General features: G+C 44.9%; 1 protein-coding gene across 8 annotated transcripts in view; it reads left to right on the top strand.

Moving 5' to 3' along the window:
* Positions 1 to 27,139, top strand: part of OSBPL5 (oxysterol binding protein like 5) — a 186,461-nt gene that overhangs the window by 62,905 nt on the left and 96,417 nt on the right. The gene's annotated exons all lie outside the window — the stretch shown is intronic.

Raw genomic sequence — 27,139 nt, 5'->3', positions numbered from 1 at the left:
ATTTGGAAATGGACCTTAGCAGAATGAAGTGGAGCATAAAAGCAGTGTTCAGGGGCTGGAAACGTTCAACAAGCAGCGCAGGCTGCCCCGTTGTTTGCTTGCGGTGCGGTGGGCTGTGGTGCTGGGCGAGCCTGAGAAGGCTCAGGTGGGAAGACTGGCACTTGCTTTTTGGGCCCTTCAGCCTTGTTCGTTTGCATCCTGGATTTTAAAGCCAGAGCTGTCAGTTCTCTCCATCTCATTTGACTTTATTTGCAAGCTGTGGTGTTTTAGCCCAGTATTCTTACCTGAAGTTCAGTAACTAATGGCGGAATTGCAGCATGCATCTTACGTGTGCAGTGCATTTTAATTTCTGGTGGTGAGTCTTTTGTGCTCTTCAGTAAAGTATGCGAAGGGTAATTATCTTTACAATAAAAGATGTGTACTTTCTCTCTAATCTGGCTTTTTTCTAGCTTCATTTTTCTAGCTTTCTGACATCTCCCTGTAAGTAATTGCAGTCTATGATCAGGTGATGCTTTAAGTGCCTTTGATTAGTTAAGTAGGTTGAACACCTTAGATCTCTCATTGCAGTTGATTTAAGACCTGGAGACAGCCTTGCGGGTTTTTGTGTCTTTTCCAATTTTCCATGATGGTGTATTTCAGGTAAAGATTGCATGTGTTATGCCAGCAGTGATCTTGCAGCTGCCACTTATAGAAGTAAGGCTATGTTCTTGCTGGTACTTTGTTCCTTTTCCCATCCTTGTGTAAGCTTCCAGGAATTGAGCAAGCCCTGCTCACCCACTGTATTGCACTTGGCGCTCAGGTTCTGTTGGTTATCTGTAATTCATAAATCAGAGCTGTTTTGGAAAACCAAAGTACGTGTCTGGACAGAGAGGAGGGGGCGTTTTGGTCTGGTGTACAGCAACACAAGATTATTTATCATAGATTGTGCTCCCTGCCCTTTAATAATCTGCTGACATTTGGCCAGTACTAAAAAGGTCAAGGGAAAAAGTTACTTCCTACAAATCCTGGCATTTGATTGCTCTTATTAAAGGGAGTGTGCTTACTTGCAATGAAACTGCAGCCATCTACAGCTGTGTAAAAGGTGACTTACCAGCTGGTACAACTGTATGGAAATAAGTTAGAGCATCCCAAGTATCTTGTGTGTCACTGGTGTAAAAAGAAGGGTATAGGGAAGAAAGTTTTGAGTACTGTATGCAGCAGTGAAAAGAAATGATCAGCAGCTGGTGCTTGGAAAATGAAATTAAGTTGAAGACCACTGGGATCATCTTTCTGTCCTCTGGTTCACAAGGTCTTAAATATTCTTAATTTTGTCAATGGCTTTGCATATTACCTGTTAAGCCTCTGCGATGTCTGAACTATAGTAACTCAGTAAAATACCAAGTTGCGTCCTTTTTATTTTTTTTCTTCCAGATTTCCCTACTGACTTTTTCCCTTCAAAATACCCCAGTTTGCAAACACCACAGTTTTTCTTGTTCTCCTGAACAGCCCTGACGGATGCAGAGATTGTCCAGCTGTGCCCTCACCCCATGCAGAGCGGTGGGCAAGCATTGGCAGCCCACTTGGAGCCACTGGGGGCTCAGGTGGACGCACGTGGGCTCAGAGAGGAAGGTGCCAGCTCCATGCAGGGCTACCAGTCCCAGTGCCATGAATTTAAGGAGTTCTGTTGTTTTGCACAAAGACGTGGGGCAGCTGGTGCATTTTCCTTCAAGGGAGCAAACAAAAAGGTCTTGCAGGGGAGCGCTGGCTTGTTTGTCTTGTTAGGCAGCATTTGCTGCTGCCCCTTCTTGGATATCTAAGAGCACATGCCTAGAAAGCTGAATTACAACAATTACATAGCTTAGAGTGGACAGTGGAGTTGTGTGCTGTAGTTATTGCTGCCAAACTACCCTCAAAAGGAACTTAAATGCAAATACTTTCAAAAAAGGGAGAACAAAATGGACTGCACTGGGGGAAACAGCCGGCGTGGTCTCTGGCTAAGTGAGTCAGTTTTTTTTTTAGCCTTTTATAGTGTTGTTACCTGAAAGTTCAGTGGGCAGAAGCTGTGTTATTTAGCTGCACAAGAATTCAATTTACTATTAATTGGTGTTGGAAATGAGCCAGAGCTGCTTGCAATGAATTCCTTCCCCCAAAAAGTACTGTAGTGCCATTTTAATTACTTCAGCCAAAGCATTCTTGGGCAACCCAGTGGGTTTTACTTCTGTAAAGAGCATCATATGTGCCGAGACGCTGCAGATGTTGCTCCTGGAAGCGGCTGCTGTGTTAGAAAATGCTGCACTGGGGCGAGCCACTGGCTGTGCGGGGGCTGAAGGAGCGTTCCCAGCTTCCAGCCATCCCAAGAGACGTGGGGAGGCACTGTCAGGGCTGCTTTCCTAGCCCTGTGTATATAATTATTTAGAAAGCTTGTCTTTCTTGTGCAGAATAACACACTGTTAATGTATGGGTTTTCTGTCAAACGTGTTGCTCTTCACCCAGCAAATTTGTGCAGGGTGCCTAAACAGACCTTAGAAAACCCCTGAGGGTTTACGTTTAGCACATAAAGCACAAAAATCTTGAGCTTAACCTTGAAAGTATCCTTTTTCTAAGGATGATTTACATTTCAAGGTCATTCCTTCTACAAGACCCTTTCTTCTTTAAGGATGCAGACGGTTTCCCTTATGAAAGCATACAGGATTGCTCTTCAGGCTTGTGTGCTGGTCCTCCTGCTTTCTGCAATATGTCTTGCGTCAAATACAGTCGCTTCCACTTTGTTTTGCCAGCACTGCCTTTAGACAGGCTGAGCTATAAAGGCGGAGCCTTTGAAGGAGGCTGCAGAAATGGTCCTAATTTCAGGATGGTCGGAGCTCAGCAGAAAGGGAGCCAGTGGGCAGGGCGCTGTGGGGCAGACGGATCCTGTAATGCCTGCAAGATTGTGGTAACTTCCCAGCCTGGCTGATGGCTGTCATGTTTCTCTTTAACCAGATACTGGTGTTAGCTCATCCTGGGAGTTTCTGTGGCCTGTCTCCGCCCCAGCTTAAGGCTGGACTCAATGAGCAGCTTCTGGAAAGTGTGGAGGGGAAGTACATCTCGGGCTGCCACTCAGGTCTTACTCACAGTCTGCCTGGCCTTCTAATATTTTCACTAGATCTTCATAGACTTTTGAACTTTGGATTGTTTATCTCTCTCTCTCTCTCTCTCTATATATATATATATATACACACATATATATATCCATCTGCATTTTTCATAAATGTAATTCAAGAAAATATCTCCTGCTTCTATTTGGGGGAAAATGTTATGTAAATATCAGAGGCTATCTCAGTGGTCACTGGAAATAAAATCAGGGTCACAGAAAAGGAAGGGAGGGTAACTCACGGCACTCGAAACACTTTTGTTTTCATTCAGTTATTTTTAGCATCTCTTGCTGTTTTTTTGCTCTAAGTGAGATGATGTGTTGTGGTGCCAAAGCTAGAAACTGCCAGCATAGATGTGTGTCCCAGGGAAAAAATACCAATTGACATTGATACATTCCAGGGACTGCTGGATAAGATGCTAAGGAAACAGAGAATGCTTCAGCAGCTCCCCTTATTGCTACCAGTAAAATTCAGGATAAAATTTGCAGTCACCATTCAATCAAGGTTTCGTCTATTAGCCTTGCAACAGTCTGGGGCCTTTGCTTTATTTTTCCCAGGTGCCCCACTCAGGTAGGAATACATTACTTTCCTTGGCTTGGCCCAGTCCTTGCCAAGAGAGGCAGTCTAAGTACCTCCCAAAGAAAATGAGAGTGTTTTCAATATCTCCTTAGCTCAAAATGGGTCTTTCAGATTCTATATATCAATCCAAGTCCCACTGAAATCACAGGGAGGGGAAAAAAAAAGTATGTGGGAACAGGAAAGAAATCAGGCCCATGATTTTAGTCATGATCTTTGCATGCCTTTGGGCTTTTGGTCCTGTTTTCTGTGAGCCACCTATGCTTCACAGGCTGACGGCATGACACAGAGGAGCTGGAGGACAGCAGGACCTGTCCTGTTTGCAAGCAGAAGTGGTGCTTTGAGCCCTGGCTCTGCAGCCTGAGTGTGCTGTGCCTGGTTCCCAAACCTGGCTCGGTGGCCTGAAGTCAGAATTTGTAAAAGAACTTTCCCAATAAGAGAAATTTGCTCTCAGAACCGTGTTGGAGCAACTGTATTGCTTTGTGATGTGGGTCCGTTGTTCCCCAGACTTTGTGGAGCTGCCCTCTTCCTCTGTGGTGGTGTTTTTCTGGATTAAAATGGGTGCCTTGGGAAAACTATAAACTGCATGGGGAAGAAAGTCTCGCAGAACCTCCTAGGCTGATCATTTTGGCCACCTCAGGGGTTGCTTGGAGAGCTGCACTGCATTATTCCTGGTAGTTCACTAGTCAAGGGTGGTCTGCAAAACCGCAGAGAACACTGAAATGTTGGCAGCGGTGCTGCAGGCACATTTGTAATACCTTTTGCAGAAATTAGTTTGTTTTTCTTATGCAACCTGCATGTTCCTCCTCCTTTCCTGTCCTTTTAAATGTTTGCTGTCTTCTGATAGTAACTGCATCCATGCTAGGACAAGGCTTGGAGATGGCCATGCTCTTTTAGGAGTTTCTCAACTTTCCAGTATCCAAGAGAGCAGCTGCATTGTGAGAGTAAAATGATGGAAGATGGGCGTAAAACTGGCGGTGGAGAACCTCTCCCTGTCTCCCCCAGAGCATACAGAGCTCAGACACCTTAACACTGTCGTCTTCTGTTGTATTTGAGGTGGTGGAGCATATTATGGTCAAGTATATGAACAGTATTTTGTCTACATCTTCATCTTCCCCTGGCCAGGGTGGAGGCAGCTCATGGCTTCAGGATCTGCACCAGGCAGAGGAACGAGGAGCTTGCATCTGGCCATGCACACATGGGAATACGGCGCTGATGATAACCAGGGTGGCTCCTGCAGGCTGGGGAACACTAGGGGAGTGAGAAATGATGTTTTCTTTGGTGAAGCTTCTTCTTTCCACTCTGAGGAGCCCAGGCTGGATAAGTTTTCAGCGCTGTCCCTTCTCAAGGCAAGAAAGATGGGAGCAGCAACACAACATTATTTTTAAAAAAGTATGAGACATAAACATCTCATTCTTTGCGGGATAAATGAACGCAGTCCCAAGACTGCTATAATTTATATGCTTTCCTTGTTCAATGCTGTCGCTGGGGAAAATAAGAGCATGCCTGCCTGCTGCCTGGAGATCTGATGTGCCAAAGCAAATAATTACAGCGCATGGCAAGCCGGAATGGCACCAAGGTGTTTGATGGATGAACATTCTTCCCCGAAGCAGGGAGGAATATTTGTGAGAGGTTCGTAATGTGCTGCAGTGGAAATTGCCCACTCAATGTATAAAATTCACCACCAAGTGGCCTAGCAGAGCCTTGAAGAGCCATGCAGGAAAAGAAATGACTGTAGAGCAATCAAGTCAGGACATAAGTGGTTATGGGCCCTGATGGGGCTGTGTTGCCACTTAATCTTTGGGTCATGCCAAGGAAGATTACATTGGGTGGTGACTAAAGATTCCCCTAGCTGCTTCCCTTCCCTTTCTTGCTGCCTCAATTCATCCAAACCAAGATGTTTGATGTGCTGGGCTCCTGTTAAGCTTGCAGTAGTGTCCCAAGTCCCTAGCCTTGTGAGGCCAAGATGCTGCTCAGACAGCCCAAAGGTGATGAAAGACAGTAGCAGAGCTGGATGGAGAGCAGCTAGCTGCCAGCATGGAGACAGGCTCCTGTGCTGTAATTATGTTAATTGCTGTTACTTAGCTTCAGAGGTGTGCTAAAAATTAAGAAGGTGCTTTACAATAGCGGTGTTTAACTTTCCATCATCTACTTTGTTTTTAACTGACAGGGGCTGGGAGTTAACCAAGGGAAGCTTCCAGAGCCACATAAAACCCCCTGAAAGCCACTGGGCCCCAAGTTCTCCCGGGAGATCGTTTGACTTCCCTGCCTCCCTTCCCTCTGATAAACTGAGGGGATTCCCCAAAAGCCACACAGTCACTGGATGCAAGGTGAAAGGAGGGACAGGGAAAGCCTGGGTTTGAGTAGTTTGGTGTAGCACTGAAGTACGGCCCTTTAAAAGTTGCTGGTGGGAGAGCGGCAAAACTGCACAATTTCAGAGCTTCCACCCCTTATTCCAGCTTTTTTCCCCAAAGTGACATAACACAGAAACCAGTTCAAGACTGCAGAGACAGATTGCATACAGTTAGATGTTCAAAGCTAAAGCTTTAGTATGCAAATGTAGTCAAAAGATTGGGGACAATGCTTTTCAAGAAATACTTTGCTCATCCATCCATTTATTATGAGTAACATTGGATATCCATTACGGTATTGCCAGTCTGAGATCCCAATGTTGTAAGAAATTGTGACGCTCAGTTTGAAAACCAACTTCAGGAATGAGGGGGTTAAGGAGCCCTTTGCTATTACATTTTCTAAATGCTAGCTTGCATTCAGCACACATTTCCAAGCTTTTCTCTGCAACCAGAGAAGCTTTTTTTCCCCGTTTTACAAACAAAGATTTTTCAAAGCAATCTCCTGGTGCTTAAAAGGAAAAAAAAATGCTGAGATTGATTATGAAACAGCAAATCATAGCAGCCCTAGCTAAAACACGACCAACTCTTTTTTTAAACACTACCGAAACCTTTCAAGTTTATGAATGGTAGCTTTAGTGCCAGAGGAAGCTTTTTGCTCAGTAGGAGAACAACTTATTGGACCTAAGCAATGTAAACTGTGTAGATGCATACAGATAAGGATGTGAACGTGAGTTTGTCCACAGGAGGCGGTTAGGAACAGTGCACTTACCTCGCATCCAGCTTACAAGTGGTCCTGGGCTGCTCCATCTCTGTTCCCAGGAGTGGGCAGAGCGTGTGGCAGGGAGCTGAACTGCATCGGGTATGGGGGGCACCCTGCCTGTGGCTGGCTGATGTGCGGCACCGCGCCATGTTTCCACCTCCTGATGGCACTGGCAGTCGTTATTCAGGATAACGCCCTGCCCAGTTGGTAGGGTGGTAATTCAGTCACTATTATATGTCGTGTGCACATGATTGTATGTTATGTACTCACTGGAGGAAGGAAAAATAGGTGAGCGAGCGCCAGCTTTGAAGCAAAGGAGTGGCTGTGCCAATTAGCCTGGGTGGGTTGCTCAGTGACAGTTAATCCATGTGAGTGGAAGCAAGTCCTCTGTGGTGCTGTGCCAAGGTCAGGAATTGGAGCTGTTTGGAAAGTGAAAGTCAGTCTTGCAGCTTAAAGCTCTAGAAGAAAACATCTTTATTGCATAACATGAAGAAGAGCTTTTTCCATGTCTGTCATCCATGCAGTCTTCTCCCCTTGGTGCCCAGAACAGGACCAGGGCAGGGCAGAGATAAGACCACATAGTTTGAAACACTCAGCAGGGCAGGGGTGGGCTTCTGAAACCTGCTTGTGTTTGTGCCCGCATGCATGCATGCTGCTGGAGGAGATGAAGCAACATGTGCGTACATGCTTAGTTTGGTAAGAGAGGAACTCCTGCAAAAATTTGTTACCTTCTGCCATCCGTGGTGACAACAGAGCTGTATTGATTTATACCTCCTGGGGCTCTGGCTCTATATGCTGCTACGTTTTTATCAGGTGGGAAGTGGTCAAGTTCAGAAAGGTGACTGACTTTATTTTGCCCATGTTTTCTCATTTTACAGATAGGGTTGAGTCAGCACTCATGAAATTGGAGGTTGAACTGCATTTGCAATAAAGTTCTTTTCCTAGTAGCTGGTAATTTGAGGTATCTGGTTCATACATATGAATCACTCTTCTGTGCAGCACAAGGTCACTTTCCTCTCTTTCTGCCTTCTGTCTGTCTAACCAGACACCATCTCATAGTCATTTTGTTTGTTATCTGTGAAATCACTTTCAGTTCACTTCATATTTAGGTTATATTTCCCTCCCCTCCCCCAGTTATTGGCACATACATTATATTGGCTCTCCAGAAACTGACATTTCATTTTAGTCTCTGAAAAATAATGCTATAAATCTGTGATAGGCTGCAGACTGTGGGACACATGGCCTGTGGTGCTAACCCAGGAGATGCCTCTGTCTCATTTCATTTGCCTTGCTGCTGCGTAGTCAGCCCCATTTTAGTGTGTAGCATTTTAATATCTGAAGGAGAATATAATAGTTTCTGTATCCAGCTTTTTTTGGTTAATGCCATCATTATGTATAAATGGCACTGTTTGCAGGCAGAGATGGTGTTCACTTTCCTATACAGATGAGAGTAGAAGGTTCTCGTGTGGATGTTACTGACTTCATTATCTGCTTCCATCTACGTTCTTGATGGAAGGAGAACTCAGGATGTCAATGCCATCGTACACTTTACACTGGCTTCTCCTGGAGAATGCATGTAAAAGGGAATTGATAACCTTAAAGATAGCTATCTCTGAGCATTAACAGCTTGTTTATTGCAAAGAACAACTTGGATAGGTTGGCCCTTCAAATAGGAAGGGTAGCTGGATCCCAGTGCAGTGTGGAAAGAAGCACTGAGACCCACAGCTTTTGGCCAAGTGGGTGTGCAGCGCTCTGGCAGCCCAGCTAGCGGGTGCTGTCACCAGCCCTCACCAGCGTGGGTGCTCTGGCTGCCGGCCTCTTCTCTCCTCTGCTCCTCCCTGCGCTCTCCAGCCCAGCTGGCTGAATTAGCCCTTCACAGTCAATTTCTTGGGGGAGCTGCCTCCCAGCAGCTTCTTTCCTTACTGCTGATCCATCCAAGGAAAGTCAGCACTTGATTCCATTCTACCCTATCTGTAAGTAATTTTTGTTCGTCTGTGTTTCAGGCTTCTTTCTGCATGTTGGGGATGAAATCCCCTTCTGTCACTGAGGCACTGTAAGCTTAATTAGTGTGTACAAAATGCCTTGCAAAACCTGAAGGGCTTCGTTCAGTAAGGGGCAAAATGCTGTTGTCAAACAGTAAGGTTTTTCAAGTGGAAATACCCCACTGCTTGCTTGTAATTGAAGCCAGGCTTTCCATTGCATCTCACTTGTACAGGGATCTGCCAGCACTGGAGAGCTGTGAGTACAGACACCCTGTAATTGTATAAAAGCAGGCTAAATCCAGGGGGGCGAAAGCCTATTAATGTTATGTTTTAGAAGTTAGCACAATTGTCAGTTTTTTGATGTGGTGTTTGGGTGCTTTTAACTATTTATGGTCAGAAGAGCTGTCATTGCTTTGAGGAAGCTGAGACAGCGTCCGTGGGAGGGGATGAGCCCGGGGGCTTTAGGGACAGGGTCTTGGGGCTCCCTTTGCTGCCGCTAAACAGGAATGCACGGCCATGCTGGGTGGTGTGCATCGAAGCCAACTGGGCAAGAGGGCAATGCCAGTGGGATAAAGCAGGTCTTTGAACAGATTGGGCTTTACTCTTTACAAAAAATCAGAATCTAAATGTCAAATTCCTTACAAATACCAGGCAGCACGCAGCTGCATTGAGCTCATGTAGCTGTTGTGGTCTGCTGGATGGGAGAGCAGGGTCGAGCTGTTCCCCCACGAGCCAGAAACGTGTCTGTTGTTTTTCAAAAACAATTATCTGTGTTTCCCCCTGCCCGAGGCAGTGGGTCACCCCTTTCTTTGCATGGCGAAGAATGTGTACTGTCAGCACTGGGGGAAGTCCTGGAATAGCCCAGAAGTGCCAAGCACGCAAACACAAATACCAGCATTGGCAAATCGGCGTGAGTAGCTTCGGAGTGCTGCAGCGTGGGCTGCAAACTGCAAGGCTGACTCCTCGCAAAGACCACAGATCCATCCCTTGGAAATGTCAGGCCTTTGTCTCCCAAAATAGGCTTTTGTCTTCTTGTTCCACAAAACGCGGAATTTTTAAATTTGTTTGCTTTGTGTCTTACAGTGTGACGGGAAGAGTCTGGGCGGTTCACCCTGAGCAGCTCGGTGAAGGAGAAGGGGCTCCTTCCTTGCTGCTTGACAGCCAAAGGCGTGCAGGTGCAGTTGAGTAGCTGTGGTTGAGGCAGGCAACCAAGAGGCCTCCCGGTACGGGATTAGGATGCTCTCCCCTCTCTGCCTGCTGCGATGCTGTGTGCAGGGAGTGGGAGAGCCCCTGCAGAGCAGTTATGCCTGAAGCCCCAAACCTTCATACTCCTTTATAGTGGCTTGAGCTGCAGCTCTGGCTGTCATGTTTTTGTTTTCAGTGACTGGGTTGGGATAGTGGGTGCTCTGCCTTCATCTTATCTGCGCAATCCAACATGTATGGATACTGTGCAGAAATTGTGTGTGGTGTCAGCAGCAGGGAGCTCTGACTTCCCCTGTCTCAAGGTCCCAGCTCTGGTGACTTTCTAAATCTTACTTAATTCAATGGGCTGCAAGGCGTGACCAATGTGTGCATTATGGGAATGGTCTCAGAAAGGAAAAGAAAAACCAACTCCCTGCTTTTACACGCGTGCTTGCCCAACTGGAATGATAGCACGTACGTGAGTGTAGCACATACCTTAGGTGTCATCTCATTTTGAGGTTGCGGGCTGTGCATCTGCAGTGGGAGGGGATTCAGGGTGTCTCCAGAAGCGTTGTGGTTCAGATAAAGACTGTGCTTTGCAGATAGTCTCTGCTTCTTGAGTGATCTCCGCTGCCTGTGCTTTTTTTTCATGCTGTGGAGCAGCCCCAGAGTATGCAAACTGGATTGCCTTCAGCTGAAACTAAACTATGGTCCAACTGCTTATGAAAATCAGAAGAGATAGTCCAGAGTGAAACCTGTCCTGGAACTTGATTCCCCAATCTGGATTCATCTGCAATCTCAGTAATTACGGTTCACAACTCTGGATCTTTGTGTTTACGAAAGAGATCGGCCCATTAGCAGCCTTGGAGAAGTCAGCCTGGTGTTAAAGTCATTGCCCTGCATGCTGTGTGGGAGCCTGGAGGAGACAGGCTGTCTGAGGGCCTTTCACAAGTGGGGTGTAAGATTTCTAGGGCTGAAGTGCTGCGGGCTATCACTTCGCTTCCAAGTTTGTCCCCAGCAGAGTGGGACACTGTTGTTATGGGGTCACTGAGGTCACTGCTGACCCACCAACATCAGAGCTTAGTTTTGTTCTTGCGGGTCTTCTGTGCTCCAGGACAAACTGGAAGGCTTTTTACTTTCCCCAAACTGGAGTTCGATATTTGTGTTCTCTTGCTAAACTTATGGCAGATAGTGCTCCAATGCTTTTTCAGTGTAGTTATTACCCACGAAGATCATAGAGGAAATGTAGAATACTGAAAATTGTCTTGGCAGCAAAGTACACAAAGAGCAGACTTTCATTTATAAACTTAATCTCTAAATAAGCTTTTTCCTTTTAGACTTGGAATCTTTCCTGTTTTGATTCATTTCAGGTACGAAGGGGTGGGTAGATAAAAGTTTGTTTTGCTAGTTCTTGTTCTGTCTCACCTGTCTTCAACTCCCCTGAGTTAGCTCAATGTGCACAAGTTCCTTCTGTGGAAGGAAATGTGTGTACCTAACCACCTCCACTCCTGTTTCTTGTTTTTTGTTTTGTATGAATGTAAATGCTGGTTTCCCCTTTACCAGGAGGCAGGGTGTGAGCACTGTGCAGCTCTCCAAGGGAGTGGCAAAGAGAAGTGGCTGCGTGGTTGTTAGAGGCTGGCTGTCCAGCGCTGAAGGACGTGCAGGAGTGGCTTTTTCTGGGCAAGTTGGCAGTGTTGGCAATTTTCTTCTCAGAAATGTCATGTGAGCCCCCATTTCAAATGCCAGCATCCCTTTCCAGTAAGTCAAAGGAAACCCAGCAGCTCTTGTTTCCAGGATGAGACACACAAAGGGAAGAGTATTTCTGGGAAGATATTCAATAAAAGCTTCATGTCCGAGGATAACTTTAGGGGAAGAAAAGAGGATTTTCCTCCTGCACCCCTACCACTATGCTAATATAGTCTGTAGAAGATTGGCTGTGTTGTGTGTAAAGCTGGAAGTCAGCTGCGAGTCACATTAGCTTGGTCAAATTCAACTCAGACTGAGCTATTCTGGTTATTTTCTTATGCACCTTAACTCAGGCCATGGCAGTGCAATTAGGCCCTCATCTTCTGACCCGTGTAAAAGCCCAGTTTGTTGCAGTTCATACCCCTAAGAATTCCCATTTTGGAGCCCAGTCCTGGTGTCCCTCCTCCGGCAGTGGTGCACTTGGAAAGATCTTCATCACTCAGCTTGAAGGCCAGGAATCTGCACCCGTGTTCCTTTCTGTAGGAGAGAAAAAAATCCCTACTGGCCCAAAAGGGAAAATGGTAACCAGTGTTAGCCTTGGGTGTGGGTGGAAGAGGCTGGGCAGCTGCTGTGCAGTTGCCGTGCACCCCTGTCAGTACTCGTGCCTTAGCATTACAGCGTGTTTTCAGCTTGGCCTTGGATGGGGAGTTTGCCATGTGAACCATTTGCTCATACCTTTCTAAGCCAGGAAGCTTTAAACATCTGACCATGCCAGAGCTTGCGTCAGCTCTGTGCAACACCCCTAAAACCTTTAACGGCCTCTGAAAGAGGGCAGGAGTTCAACAGCATCTCGTCTGCTTCCAGAGCTTTCTTTTGCAGGGACACCCTGTGCAGGAGCTTCTCTCTGTCCCCTGGGAGGTTACTGCCCTGTCTGCTGTGAGGATGCACTGTCAGGCCGTCAGACCTCCACGAGCACCCCATATATCACCAGACCTGCGGGATAAGGGTTGCAGAGGTGTTAGTGGGACCGTTCCAGCTGACCTCAGTTCCCAAATCCCCTGCTCATAAAGTTCTTACTGGTGTAAAATGTCGTGTGGATCAGAAGCAGTTCTCAGCCTTCAGCTGAAAAGGTTATGTTTTACTAACAGCTTGAGCTTTCCATGTTTTCCTAATGTTGGGCAAACCTGATGTAAATGTCACTAGGACAACCAGGAGCACTGACAACCTCACAACATCCTGCAGCAGAAGCTGCAAGAGCATTAAAATTAACTGAAGCTCCTGAGGGGTGGTGGTGAAGCCCCTCTTCAGCACTCAGTGTGCCGTGCAAATCGTATTGCAATTGGTTGCCATGAGGAAACGCTGCAATCCTTTTTTTCCTTTAATCTGCAGGGTTTTGTTGATTTTTTTTTAATAGTGTATTATTTTGGCAATTGGCAAGTAGAAAGTTGCTCCTGCTGGGCTGGAACAGGCTGGTGTAGTCTTAAGTTGTTGCTTGTCGACTCATCCTTGCACAACTCCCAGGAAAATGTACTGCAGGCTCTGCTCCATCTGGCTGCGTGCCCTGTCCTCTGCGAGGCACAAACTGAATTAAGAAACAATCTTCATCTTCTGCTGTCTGGCTTTTGCTGCTCAGTCAAATGTTGTCAGAAACCAGTTTAAACACGGACCCCAAAGTTGATTATGCCAAGTAAAATTGGGCTCTAGGAAGTGATATCTTTGTAGCTGGAGATGGTGTTGGTCTTTCCCACCTTCAGTGCCCACTTCTGGATGTGAGCACGGTCTGTGTCCCAGGCAGACTTGCTCAGTACCAAATGTTTCCACGTATTTGGGTGCCTGAATTGGCAGCAGGACTCCTGGAGATCACTTATGAGAATTAAAATCTGGAAAATATGTCTGACTTGGCAGCATACCTATAAAAAAAACTCCTAGGTGTATGTGGGATGGGGTCTCTTAGCTTCAAGCTCACCATCCTTTGTTCGTTATCTCTGGGACTTAATGGAAAGCAAATCTCCTTTTCCTCGATCTGCATTATAAAAGGAAGCTCCTTTGTTATGTGTCTGCAGTTCTGTTTGTTTTTTCTGGACCTCTCCATACATGATATCTCCACACTGTAACTGCTGCAGAACAAAGGCTCCTCTCCCCTTTTGTGTTTCTGACAGCCCCAGCATTAAGCTTCCCCAGGGTGAGACAAGTGGTGCTGAGCAGACGCTGAGCTGCGACCCACCCGGGCACCGGCAGCAGAGCATCTCTGCAGCTTTGGGGCTGAGCTAACTCAAGATAGATCCAAAATATAGCTACAGCTGGCAAACTTCTGGCTGAACATCACTCTTCCTCACACCCCTCTGTCATATCTGCAGCAGCTCCGTTAAATGAGGCATGCTTTGAGGAGCAGAAATGTTAAAATGCATTTAATGGTGACTTAGCTTCTTTATTTCTTGCCCCCCCCTCTGTTCATCTCAGAAATATGCAGTGAGTGGTTGGATCCTGGTGTTGCTATGGTGAGTTTTAAAATACACCTTTGATCATAGTTGATAGGTGCCAGCCAGCATATTAATCCCAAGCTGTCCATATGGTTTCAGACCAAAATACTTGTGATTTTTTTTTTTTGCAACTCTTCACTTTATTGAAGCTTAGCCTGCTAGCTCACAGCCTACCGTGTCTTATTGTGCAGCTCTGTAAGAAGTCTGATCAGGTTTGATATTCCCTTTTCTCAGCAGAGCAGCGGCTGGCAGAATTAAATCTGAATTTCTTCGCATTTCTAAGACTAGCAGTCGGGTCACTGTATTTGTCTCAGAGCTGGCGTTGGCAGATTTTTTAAGAGTAAGGCTACAAAGTACCTCAGGAGGCAAAAAAGGAGAAAAAGCTCTGTGAGGAGAAACGCGAGGTACTGCAAGTGTGGGCTTAGTGATTTAAATTTTGTGCCCTCATCTCTTGTTTTTTAGCCTTACTGTTGCAACGTTCACTCACACTGAAGTGCGTGTATTTGCAGAAGTGATTTTACTGAAATCAGGAGCCCTTTTATGTGAACAAGTGTTTGCTGATGTGAATAAATCACATAGTTGAGCCCTGGCATTTGTCTTGATCTATTCTGTAGTGGTAGGGAAGAGTTGTTGTGCTCAGTATTGACTCCTCCAGCCAATTCAGCTGCAGAATTAATTGGGAGGAACCCTGTTTGATTTTCCTTTGGTAGCAGCTGTGAGAAAAGGCCCTAATGATAGACATCGCGCCGCATGCAGATCAGTGTCGCACCAAGGTGTACCCTTGATGTTCAAGTGCAAGGAGAGAAAATGAAGGCTTTGGAGGGGTGATGGGAGAACTGGAAAGCGTTCCTCATTAGAGCCTGGCTGCAGAAGGGGAGCAAAGCCTGGGTTCCCTTGCACTGCACAGAGGCTGAGCACAGTGGCCGCTCAGTTAATTAACCAAAGTGGCAGCATAACTGTTGTGATTTCCCTCTCCTCTGTTTGTTTTGAGAGAGTTAAAAAATAAAAATCCCCCCTCATTCTCCTTGTGTACTTCTACGTGCTCTTCTCACCATGTTATTTTTTTCTGCCAGGGTGTTCTCAATGTTGAATAGCCTGAAAATTACCACTGCAGAGTAAGGGTGCTGCAGTGCTTTGCCATGAGGGGTCTGGTTCGCTGTGCTTAATGTCCTTTGGACTACTGCAAAAGGCAGGGTGTCTGCACCCTGAGAGCCTGAAACCCAGCTGGGACTGGAGTCTGTGAAACAGCATTGCCAGGTTAGCAAGCACTGCCTGCATGGTACTGAGCTGGTAACTGCTCAGGAAAAGCGAGGAGGCAGGTGAGTGAGGTTGTTTGGCTTAAGATCAGCCTCTTTAGGTGCAGCATTTTAGTGAAGGAGTAGTTTTTGCTTGATACTTCCACTGACGCCGTCATTAACAAACACGGAAAGGCCCCTTTGGGCACATGGGCTTCAGGGTTGTGTCTCGAGGGTTTTGCTGAGGGCTGTGGCTTCAGTTCTTCTCCTGTAGCTCTAGCTTTCAATGGGAACTTGGTGAAATGAGACTTGGGGAGCGCTCCCCTAAAAATCAGTAGCAGAACTCCTACTACAGGAGAAGGAGACAAGATCAGATAGTTTGGGCCTAGCAAGCGCAATTAAATCTACAAAATGATCCAGCCTGAAGTATCTGAAGCTGCAGCTCGTCCTGTCTGTCTTCATGTTGACCAAAGAGGAGCCCAGAGCCCTGAGGCCTGACTGTACCACGCAGGTCTCCTCACTGAATTGGAAGCAGAGGCCCTGATGGAGTCAGCAGGGCTTGGGCATCACCCAATTTCATGCAAATATCTCAGAAGTAATTAAAGCATTTCATAAATTGCCCGTACTGCTTGGAAGCAATGCAGGAATTACTCGGTTCATCCCTAAGTGTGGGAGCAAGTGCTCGAATTTGGAAATGCTTTGTCGGAAATCAGCATTTTCCCCTCTGCTTGGGGGAAGCCTGGCCCCCATTTCAGAGCTGCTGCCTCACAGCAAGGTTTGCTTGGTGGCGCATTTGTGGTCTTCAACCTCACTTGTCCTGCAGTGGTTAAATGCCTCCTACTTACAAAAATATTTTGCTGTCCTGTGTGGTTTTACACAAATACAACTGAAAAGTCAAGTGACAGGGAACAGGGTACTCAGTCACTTTCTATAATTTATGCTCTGGTTTATCCACTGAGGCAGCCCATGTACCCGAGAGAACAGCCTGAATCTGTGTGAGTGGAGATCCGATAGTGCTCTGCCATGGCTTATCGGGTCGGAGGGCTTAACCAGCTATTAGAAAATGATATTAGGAAATACAATGTACAAAGAGACTCTGTTCAGAGTTTTGAGTCTTTTGTCAGCTCTAATAGAATATTCAAGAGGAAGTTTGCAATTTCACTCTAATCCTTCTGGTTTTATTTTTTCATTTTTGTGCTTGCTTTTCTGCCAAGCAATTGCCCACTGCAGCTATTTGCTGGGACTTGCTTATCTAGGCTTCTGTTATTATCCGGGTTGAGTATTATTATTTATTTGTATGGTAATACCTAGTGCTTCTGATCTGGGATCAAAGCCCCATTGTGCTAGATATTACACAGACCTAGTTTATTTAAAACCACAAGTATTCACTGTCGCAGGAATGTACAGTTTTACCTTAAAAAGACAAGAAGGGATGGAAAAAGGTAACAGGAAAACGGTCCCATGTAATTTAATGAACAATGGTCAGGGCAGTCCAGCTGTCTGGGCTTGAAATGACAGAGGGTTGTGCCTGCAAAACAAAAAATGACATTGGCTAGAAAATGGTAATTTCCCTGGTAAAGGGCATTCATCAAACTGTTTTTCTGGTTGCCTTAGGAAAATACTTTTTCAATTCAGAATGGGCTTTGCTACTGTTTGCAGGACCACAGCCATCTTCACCCACCGGTGTGGGTACAAGAGGCTTCTTCAGACAGAAATTAGGAAATTCCAGATGAGAAGTTTGCGTGATGCACTTTGGTAAATTGTATCCTCTGAATTTGGACCTGGCCTGAGTGTCTCCTAGTGGCTTGCAAGAGACTGCATCACCGACTTTAAAGGCATGAAGTGGTTTTAGTTTTTGGATGAGTGTTCAGCATGCCCTGAGCTGGCCGGTAGCATCGTCCCAGGCTGGGAGTTGGCTGGTTGGGGTGCAGCCCCATTGAGAGAGACCACATTAAATAGGAGCAGATGTGAACGTGGCAGGCTGTGTGCTGGGCTGTGCTGTGAGCATCCCTGGTGGATGGGAAGAGGTTAATATTTTGCTCTACCACTTTCCCCAGCCACTTCAAGGGGGTTATGGAAAAGCTGGAGGGGCCCAAACCTACTGACTGCATGCAGTGGGCAGGAAAAGTGGGGAGTCGGAGATGCTTCTGGAGTACCACGGTGAAAGGAGAATGTGTCCTAGCAAGCACCAAGTCTGGGAATTTCCCCTCCTGTGGGACTGGAGGCTTTAAACGGTATCTTCCTCACCTTAAATGCCTTCTCAGCAAGCCTGCCTGTGCTGGTGGGATTTGTCCGTCCAAGCCTGGTGGTGTCCTTGGAAAACTTCAGCTTGTGCATAATCAACCTCAATAGGAGGGTGCCTAAAACTTGTGGGGTCAGGTTTGTTTTGTTTGCTGTCTTGTTTTAGGATTTTTTCCTCTTCTTTTGGAACAACAGTGTGTTTTTCTTGCCAGCAAGGAGGCAAACCTCTCTTCCACCTTGGAACTGCACAGCCCGCACTTTTGTTTTTCTGCTGGCTCCCACACTTGGCTTTTTGTTGTTGCTGCTGGTGAGCTTAATTGCAGAGATGTGCCAGGCTTAGCAGACAGATCCAAATTTAGGTCCCTCCGCCTTTGAGCAGAACAGAAGGTCTACAGAAGGCATTTTTTAGGGTAGCTATTCAGAATAGCTAATAACAGAGGCTTTTTGGCTTCACTTTAGTCAGCACAGCATCCCTGGACCCAGCCGTGCCAGGCAGTTGGCTTTTCCTTGCACCTCTCTGACTTGCCATGGTGATGGCCCAAGGTGGCAGTGGTCCCAGGGAGAATCCAGGAGCAGAAGCCTGTGACCGGGGCTGATGTGTGACGAGTTGTTTTTACTTCTCAAGGCTCTGGATTGTCTCACCCTATCCAGACTTGTTTCCTTGCTTAATTCCATGTTTGTTTCCATGCCTTTTGAAATGATGCATTTCTCTCTTTTTTTTTTTTTTCCTCCCATGTGAGAAGTGCTGGTCCAGTGAGTTTTATTCCAGTCTGGCAGAGAAAGATGTGTCCTGAGCAGAAGCTGACATAAAAGTGTATGGTGGAGATTGTTTTCCTAATGCAGACTAGACTAGGATATTCCTTTGCAGGGGCTGTAGCCAGGAGGGTTGTGTTGTGTAGCCATTAGGGTGCTGTGAATTGCAGAGTAATTGAAGATAGGAGCTGGGGCATGTGAAGAATTGGAGAGCTGTTACCTGGCTTGTGTGGGTAGAGTTGAGAAGCAAGAGGAAAGGGGCTGAAAACGAACAGGCTGATGAGAAACTTCATGTGGCCTATAACCAACTGTGCGCCTGCTTCTGCAAGACAGTTATCTTTTGTGTGTGTTGTAGAGTAGCTTTATTTTAAAACTGGGTGAGCGTTACATGAAGCAATTTGTCTTGTAATTACTTGAAGTCATTTGTCTTTAGGTTTAACATCTGAGCTGCAGGTGAAGTCACGGCTCTCCACGTCTTGTACTGGAAGCTCACTTTAAAGGGCACTCTGTAAATGCAGTTGCTTAACTTCACCTTGTGTTTTTTGGCACTACAGTGATGGGAAACGTACTCCATGAGTCTGCCCGTTAAGTGGGTCTGGTTACTGTACTTCTTTGATTTTTGAGTAGCTAATATTTGAGCTATCCAAAGCTGAGCAAATGTATTGCGTTATCATTTATTGTTTTATTTCATACTCAAGCCTCCTTCACTTTTATCATTAAAGACGTGAGCCTGACAGCCTGCCAGGCTGCATAGGTGTTGTGCAGGTGAGTAGCACCCTGTGCCAAAGCTGCACCCACCTTCCTCTCTTTCCAAAATACCCCTCTGGCTCTGGAAACGCTTGGCTTCTGTAGCTGCTCCTGAGCAACTTGTACATACTACATCATCTGAAGTCCCCTAGAGTTCATTTTCAGTGGGGGAAAAGAGACCCAAATGTTTTAGTACCTGAAAATTCATGTGCCAATACTTTACCTGTTTTTTTGCAAGCATAAGTTTGGCCAGAAATAACAAAATAGGCTTTGAATGTTGCCTCACAGGCTGAGGGTCTGTGGGAGGAAGATGGTAGTAGCTACCTGAATGATTTCCAGTGTTACATGTAAGCCTTGGGTGGAATTAAACTGCTCTGAAATGAGCTATTTGCCACGGGAACTGTATGGTAATGGGCCCAGGGTTCTGAAGAACGCTTTGGCAGGATTTGGGCCTGGACCATTACTTCTTGTGCCTTTTGCTTCTTGTTCTTGCATCATAAAGTTCCTGCCTATGGCCCTAACATCACTGAGTGCAATGTGGGAAACAGCTGAGGATGGTTTTAGGACTGTGAGGCATTTCAGTGTGGTGATAAATGATAGAAACATCTCCTGACCTGCCCACAGTTAAGAATCTTGCCTTTGTGTTTGGTGCTAGTTACTCTGTGTCACTTCTTCCCTTGTTGAAATGCTCACTGTTCAGGACACAGTGGTGAAAAGGAGCTGGGAATGTGGCTGGTTTGTCTCTATCAGCCAACTGCTAGGCTTAAAGGGGAATTTGGGGTAGGTTGGATAAGGGAATGAAGGCCCAGAGTCTTCCCCCTAAACTTCAGGCACTTTAATGAGCTGTGGGGGGTGTGGGGCTGTTGCTGGTCTCCAGGCATCTCTCAAAGGCAATTCTGAGCAGAGGTACCTGGAATGAGGTCACAAATTGGGACCTGAGTGCATCATCTTCAGACCATTAGCTCCAGCCTAATCAGCAGGGACTGGAGAGCCATCTCATTTAGGGGTCAAATACCCACTTTTCTTGTGTCTGTATCCTCAGGCTGTTAAAATTAAAACTATTCTGTAACACCTCAGCCATTCATTAAGCAAACAATCCAGTCCTGATTTTAATTTCTGTGGCTGAATTTAATTGTGCACAAGCCCTGGTGCACGGGAAGCTTATAGACACATCTGTGATTGCCTCTCAGCAGGCTCGCTGGTACTTAGGCTGCAATACTGTTAGTACTAGTGGGGACACACTAATGCCTTCCTGCTTAAACCTGTCGAGGAATCTATTAATGGGGTGGCCTACTTCCAATTTGCAAAGAGGAGCAAAAGCTCATCAGACAGTGTAAATGGTGATAATTTCAGCAAATGCTTTCTGTATAAGGAGATTGATGTTTTAAGTGTCTCAGCAAATTGGTAATAATGATCAGCAATTCTCTACCATTCTTCACAAAGGAACAGATCTGTGATGAAAGAAGCAATTAAGTGCAGCCACCTTCTGGACTGAGCTAATGCAGACTTCTCCCATTGTCCTGATAGTTAACTGCTAGACCTACAAGTCACGTTTAATGAGCTTTCTGCTTCCAGACCAGCAAGGAGCCTGCAATGAAGCTGGAGAAATGCGACCAGCATTTATAGCAAGCTCCTACTGTGGCTTCAAATATGCTGGACAAAGCTGTGTTTGCCTTGTAGTTGAAATGGGATGCACCAGGAGATGAGCAACAGTTCTGCAGCAGCTGCTGTTCCCGTTGTGCTGTTTGCTCATCTCACAGGTAGTGACTGCAGAACGAACATCAGCTGGATCCCCAGTGCAGCCTACGGAAACATTTCAGCCTCCATGTCGGAGTGCATCTGGCTTTGTACTCATAGATGTGAAGAAGAGATCTGAATTGAAGATAAAAGAATTCCAGGCTGTGCGGAAGCTTCAGTATAGGATTCCTTTTGCTTTGCTGCAGGAGATGTTGTTAGCATAGTCTCTGTGTTGCAGTAGTGCCTGGACAGCTTCACCCGCCCAGCTTCAAGACAATAAAACTGAAGGCCCTGGTTGAGTAGGGAAAGCTGGGGAGCAGTTTGCAGCACTCTGTATAACAAAAATCAGTTCCATGATTTGGTCTCCTCCTGAGTCTGTGAGAACTTCTTGCACCCAATGTCCTTTCAGAGGATGATATTACTTAGTGAAGAACTGGGATGCTGTTAACTTCTCCTGACAGCCTCAAGGTCCTGCCTTGGAAAAGACAGCAATTATTATCCGTACTAATACTAGTCATCCTCTCGTGGACCCCTGCGTTGCCTGCAGCCTAATGAGTCTCAGGCTGTTGAGCCATCCTTAGACAGAGCAGTACCTTTGATCACTGCAGTCTTTCCATGAGCATATTCCAGCTCTGATTTATCTTGTCTAAGGTTAGAGGACCAGAACTTCATGTGATGTTTGATGTGTGAATTAGCTGTGGATTTACTGCAGTGGTGTAATGTTGTCTTCTGTACTTTTTTGTAGTAATTCATATTGTTTGTCTTTTGACTGTCGGGCTCTGAGCTGTTGCTATCAAAGCATAATTTTTCCTAAACAGTTACAACTGTATAGCAACTGGGAGTCCTTCAGCAAGGGTACTTCAACAGTTCTTTGTGGGCAGTGCTTATACCAACTCCCTTGACTATCTTTATGTTGTTACCTTATTTATTTTTTTTTTGCATAGTTGCTTGACCTCTTTTTGGAGTCATTTTGTAGCATATGAAGTATGAATTCATATGAAGCATATTAATTTTGGAGTCATTTTGTGGCATTGGAACAGGCTGCCCAGGGAGGTGGTGGAGTCACCATCCCTGGAAGTCTTCAAAAGACGTTTAGGTGTAGAGCTTAGGGATATGGTTTAGTGGGGACTGTTAGTGTTAGGTTAGAGGTTGGACTCGATGATCTTGAGGTCTCTTCCAACCTAGAAATTCTGTGATTCTGTGATATCAAACAGCGCCACTCCCAGCATAGGCTCCTAATGAACTTTACCAATTAACTCCTTCCACTGCTAACAGCTTAGTTCTACCTATCCTGAGAAACAATTTCTGTCTTTTGAAAAAATTAGTTTTTTGTTTAAGCACTTGAGGGATTTGGCTTTCAAGAGCATTGGGTGAAGGACTTTGTCACAACACTTTTTGAAGTCTAGATCATATTAGATGGATCACTTCTACCTACGCAGCTGCTTGCTTATTTGGGGAAATCCATGAGGTTTGGAAGGCCTGAGTGGTCCTTACAGCAGCTGTGTTGACTCTGCAACAAGGTTGTATTTATGTGGGTGTCCATCCTTTTGTAATCTTCACAAAGTTGCCAGGTACGACTGTTAGTCATGCAGACCTGTAGTTCCCCCAGTCTTCACAAAACCTCTTCTAAAAGCTCCATATTTTTAATTTTCTAGTAATCTAGTTATCTCAACCGAGTTTGCTTAAAATTCTCAAGTGAATGGCATCTAGTCCTGACTGTTACTGTTCATTTTTCCTGTTTGTACCAGAAGGCACCCTGAGATCATTGAAATTTAAGATAGGTCCTGAAAGATGTGACTGTGGCACCTCCCCAGTTTGTTTGTTTCTTTTGCAATTAGATCTATGCAGTTTTTAATAGGTATGTTTATTCGAAACAGCTTTTAGATTAATTCTGTTTTAAAGAATAACAAGATACTAGCTATGTGTTTTCCCCTATTTGTAACATTTAATTTTAAACTCATTTCATTCTCTTTTTAAAAAGAGGGGAAAAAAGCATCTCGTTTAAACTTAAGCTTTTTTTTGTTGTTGTTGTTGCTGTGGCACAGCGAAGGATCTTAAAATCTGGAAAATTACATTTGTTTCTTTACACTGTGAGGTCAGTTGAAAGTAATTGCTGCTGTAAACAAGAATTACACCCCATCGTTTTCATCTGTCTGGTAAGACAAAGAATCTTTTAATAGAGATATGTAGTACTGGAAATGTTTGTAAAAGTCACTCTGCTCTCAGTCTTAATCACATCTAAAGAAAAATAAGGTGCTGCTGTTTCCTGACTTATGCTTTCAAGTCAGCTCATGTAAGTATGACTTACTTGTCTCCTGTGTTTTCCCAGTGCCATCTGGTAAGATACCTATATTTTGGTTATGATGGGGGGCTGAACTTTGTGCAGGCAGCTTTATGGCTCACATTGGTGCTGTGAGGACAGCTTGTAGCTTTTCACATTGATTTCTCTGTGTCATTATAATATTGTCAGCATGTTTCCTTCCCCTGGAGGTATGCAGAACTGTAAGCATTAACGTAAAGCCCTGAATTTCCAGGAGCCGAAGCCATTGAATTTTGTATGGAACTATATTTGTTCCCATCTCATCTGTTTTAACACCGTGTTTTCAAAATGGAACCCAAATCAGATGATGAGCAGGCAGGTAAATGACACTTCAGCAGGCGGGGAGTTTTCTCCTCTCAATTCAGATTTCAAACAGCAGCATTTCAGTTTTTCTGCAAGTCCAAACGCAATAGGAAATACTGAATTGCCAGTTGAGTGAAAAAGCATTCTCTAGGCTTCCTCAGCACCTGAGCTGTTGTAACAATCAGCACTCTTCATTTGTTGTCCAGTTTTTTATGTCTTCCATTGTTACGTTTTTGTCATGAGCTAGAAGCCCATATATTTTTAATGAAAGCCAGTATGGTTCCTGTTTCCGTGTCCCCAAGAGCATAGAGTTGAGGCAATATCCCAAATCCCTTTCAGCTGGAAATGAAGTGGCAAGCCTTCACGACAAAGTAAATAGTACACTTCCAACACTATTTGTTGAATGTATGTATTGCTTTATAACCCCAGTCTGAGCTTTTCAGTAGGAATAAAGAAATACAGGATGTTCAGGGTTGGGTGCCTTGGAGCCGATGTGTCCTCATCTGTATGGTAGGTAGTTGTATAAGATCTGTTGGCTTTCCGGAGTGCTGACTCCTGCAATAGCTGCTGGAGTCAGTGAAATCTGCAGCTGCTCCGACTTCTGAAAACCAACCTCGTTTTGTTCAGGTGAGCAGATGTGGAGTTAGGCACGTACAGCTGGGCATCATGTTCTGGAATTAGGACTGCATTATCCTTACCCCTCAGTCTGCATCTCTTGTTGTGTTCACCTGTAGTTTGGTCTCACATCCACTGAAGCCAATGACAAAATTCCTTTTTCTTTTCCCCTGGTATCATGTGGTTTGACTATTTACTGTTGCATCCTTGAATCTAAGATTGAGCAAGGCAAAGAAGACTCCCACTGATGTTGAAAAGGCCAGATCCTTTCACTTTTCTTCTATCACCTGCAGAAAGTTATATAAAAAGGCAGTTGCTGATAACTTTCCTGAAGTCCCCTTTGCTTTCAGAGGTCATTCCATTTTTGTAATTTGGCCAACACCAAGATAACTTTGGCACTAGCTGGGGGTTATTAGCTTTGTTTTAGTGCAGCAGAGTTACTAGAGTTGATTTTGGTTATATGCTTGTGTTTTTAAGACTTAACAGGAGGCACTGGGAAGAAAGGTAGGCATCCTGATTTGGGCACATAAACTGAAAGAAAAGAAAATGTAACTTCAAGTTGCAGTTTTCCTTTCGGTGCAGCCTTAGGCTGAATAAGAGCTTCAAACTGTATTTAAAATCCAGCTGAAATCCATCTTTCCAGACTAGACATGAAGACTGAAAATACTTAGCATTTGGGTTGGCGTAGAAACGCTGACTGAAGGTGAGAAAGTTTCAAGGCTACATGTGCCTAATAATATCCCAGAACTCAGATCAGTTCTAGGCCTTTATGTACTGAAGGCTAGTGGTGATGACAATTTTACATCCTGACTTGAGGCAAGCAGTCCTATTCAGCATGTTCCCGATATAGCTGCTAAAGTTTAGTCTATATAAGCTGCATTAGTCTATATCCTGCTGACCTGCTCTGTGTTCACGCACTTCAGTGTTTCACTGAACTGGAATATTTCAGCACGCACTTGAATATGTTGCTAAACTGCTGCCCTAGTAAGGTGTGATAAATTGAGTTCATGTAATTTCTGAACAAAACACTGCAATGAATACTTCAGAGAAAGATGCTTCTGGATCATTTTATGCCAGAAGTTGTTATAGGGGACTTGAGCTGTTTTGTTGTATTGTCACTTTCTTGTGCTGTTCTAATTCTAGTTTTTAACTGAGGCATCTCTTGAGACTATTCTTTTGTCGAGTCAAACGTTTATTGATCCTAAGGCACCTCACAAAATCTATTTATTTTAAGCTGAGGACGTTGTTTCAAACAGTTGGTCTCAAGATTTATTTCCCCACTTTCCTGTTTTCATTTCATTAGGTGTAAATGCAGAGTCATGACTTTTCTCCTCAGACCAAAGCCTTTAGTGTCCTTTCTTCTTGGTTTCCATTTGATTATAGCTACATCAGGAACATCTTTTTGAAATCTGGTCTCCAAATCTGTGGCTTTCTTTCACTGAGTGAAGGATATTCTCCTGGAAAATCCACTGTGAGTCAAACAGAATTCACAGATGTGGACATGTAAAGACTTTTTCAAACTTCAAGGTAACCTTATATCAGGTTATCTTAAATCTGTTATGTTACTTGAAGTCATAGAGAAGTTCCTGGCTTGGCAAAATGTGCTGAGCTGTTTGAAATTAGGGTCTTTTGTATTCTCTCCACCTGGACATCCAAGTTGCTCATTGCTTTTCACCCTGATATATCACAAATGTCCCAATCGTTTTTCTTTTCTTCAAACTGAGGAATATGACATACTCCTAAATAACTAGGTAAGGCTGTTAGTTACATTCAGAGAAGCACGGGGGCTGTTTCAAACTTGTCTTTCTTGGTTCAAGCTAAGTCTTTATTCATAGGTAAAGAAAGAAAACTGTCTATTTGACAGATTTTTTTGGATGGGGGCGCTAGGGGTGGCAGAAAAGCAGGGAGGATGTGCACCAGACCAGCTGTGCCCATCTCTGCAGTCAGCGGGGTTGTCCTATGGGGCAGTTCAGACTGGAGCTGGCAGGCTTCTCTGAGCCATCATCTGCAGGAGGTGATTGCTGATTCCATGCCCAGACTATAGCCAGCTTTTGTAATTATGCTCTTAAATCTTACTGACACCTTCCACCACAGGTACTTACTCCCCAACCTTCCAGATCATCGTGGCTGTTTTGACACACACAATAGTGTAGTGGTAGTAGTGGTAAGCACCCGGCCCAGCCTCTTTACAGAAGTTCAGCAATTGTTGCAAATCAGCACACATACAGCTTGCGATTGCAGTTTATAGTTCTGAAATGAGCCCTTGAAAACGCTTTTACGCAAGGATATGGGCAAAAATGAATCCTATCTCTTTGAGCTCTCCTGCTAGGCTAGTTAAAACAGTGCCTGGTGTCTTTCCTTACACAGTCCTGTCATCCTCCTGAACATTTTGTTGTGCTGCATCTTCTGGATGTTGATGGATGAGCTTTGGACTATCTTGCTACTGCAGATGCAAAAGGTACTGTTCCCTGCTCTCTGCCTATTTCTTTCCTGGGAGTGCTGGATCCATAGCAGAAATAGCAGAAAGAAATGTGCTTCAGTAGAAAATGTAGCATCTCAGCCCAAAAACACTTCTTAAGCTGCCATAAGGAGATTCTTAAAAGCAGGTCGGTTAGTGCCCCTGTTTAATATGGGACACAACTGCAGTGTTAATGTTATGTTCTTGGATATACTGATGTAAAGCTTGATCGATTTTTCTTAGGCTGCCTCTTTTGATTTTGATGAGGCGTGGAGAAAGCTGAAGTGGCACATGCTGGAGCTTTTGTTCCCCTGGGTATTTGGTCTTGGAGAAAATGTGAACAGTTTGTGCCTTGACCTGAGTATGGCATTAAGCCACATCTCTTTTATTAAACTGTTCTTAAGAAATGTCATTTTCTGCAAGCTACATCAACTAGATCAAATTATCTGGTGGGATCAAGATGCATTTTAATTGAAGCCTCCCAGTCTAGGTGCTCTCTTCCTGTCAACAGTACAATTCCAGCTGATTTGAATGTACCAAGAAACAACTTCATGCTCTTGTCTCAGAAGGGTGTCTGGCAAAATTGTTTCTTTCCTTTTCCCA

Source organism: Anas platyrhynchos, chromosome 5 (genome assembly GCF_047663525.1).
Source record: "Anas platyrhynchos isolate ZD024472 breed Pekin duck chromosome 5, IASCAAS_PekinDuck_T2T, whole genome shotgun sequence".
Classification (NCBI taxonomy): domain Eukaryota; kingdom Metazoa; phylum Chordata; class Aves; order Anseriformes; family Anatidae; genus Anas; species Anas platyrhynchos.
Note: the sequence above shows the minus strand (reverse complement) of the source record. Positions and strands in the feature narration are given on the sequence as shown.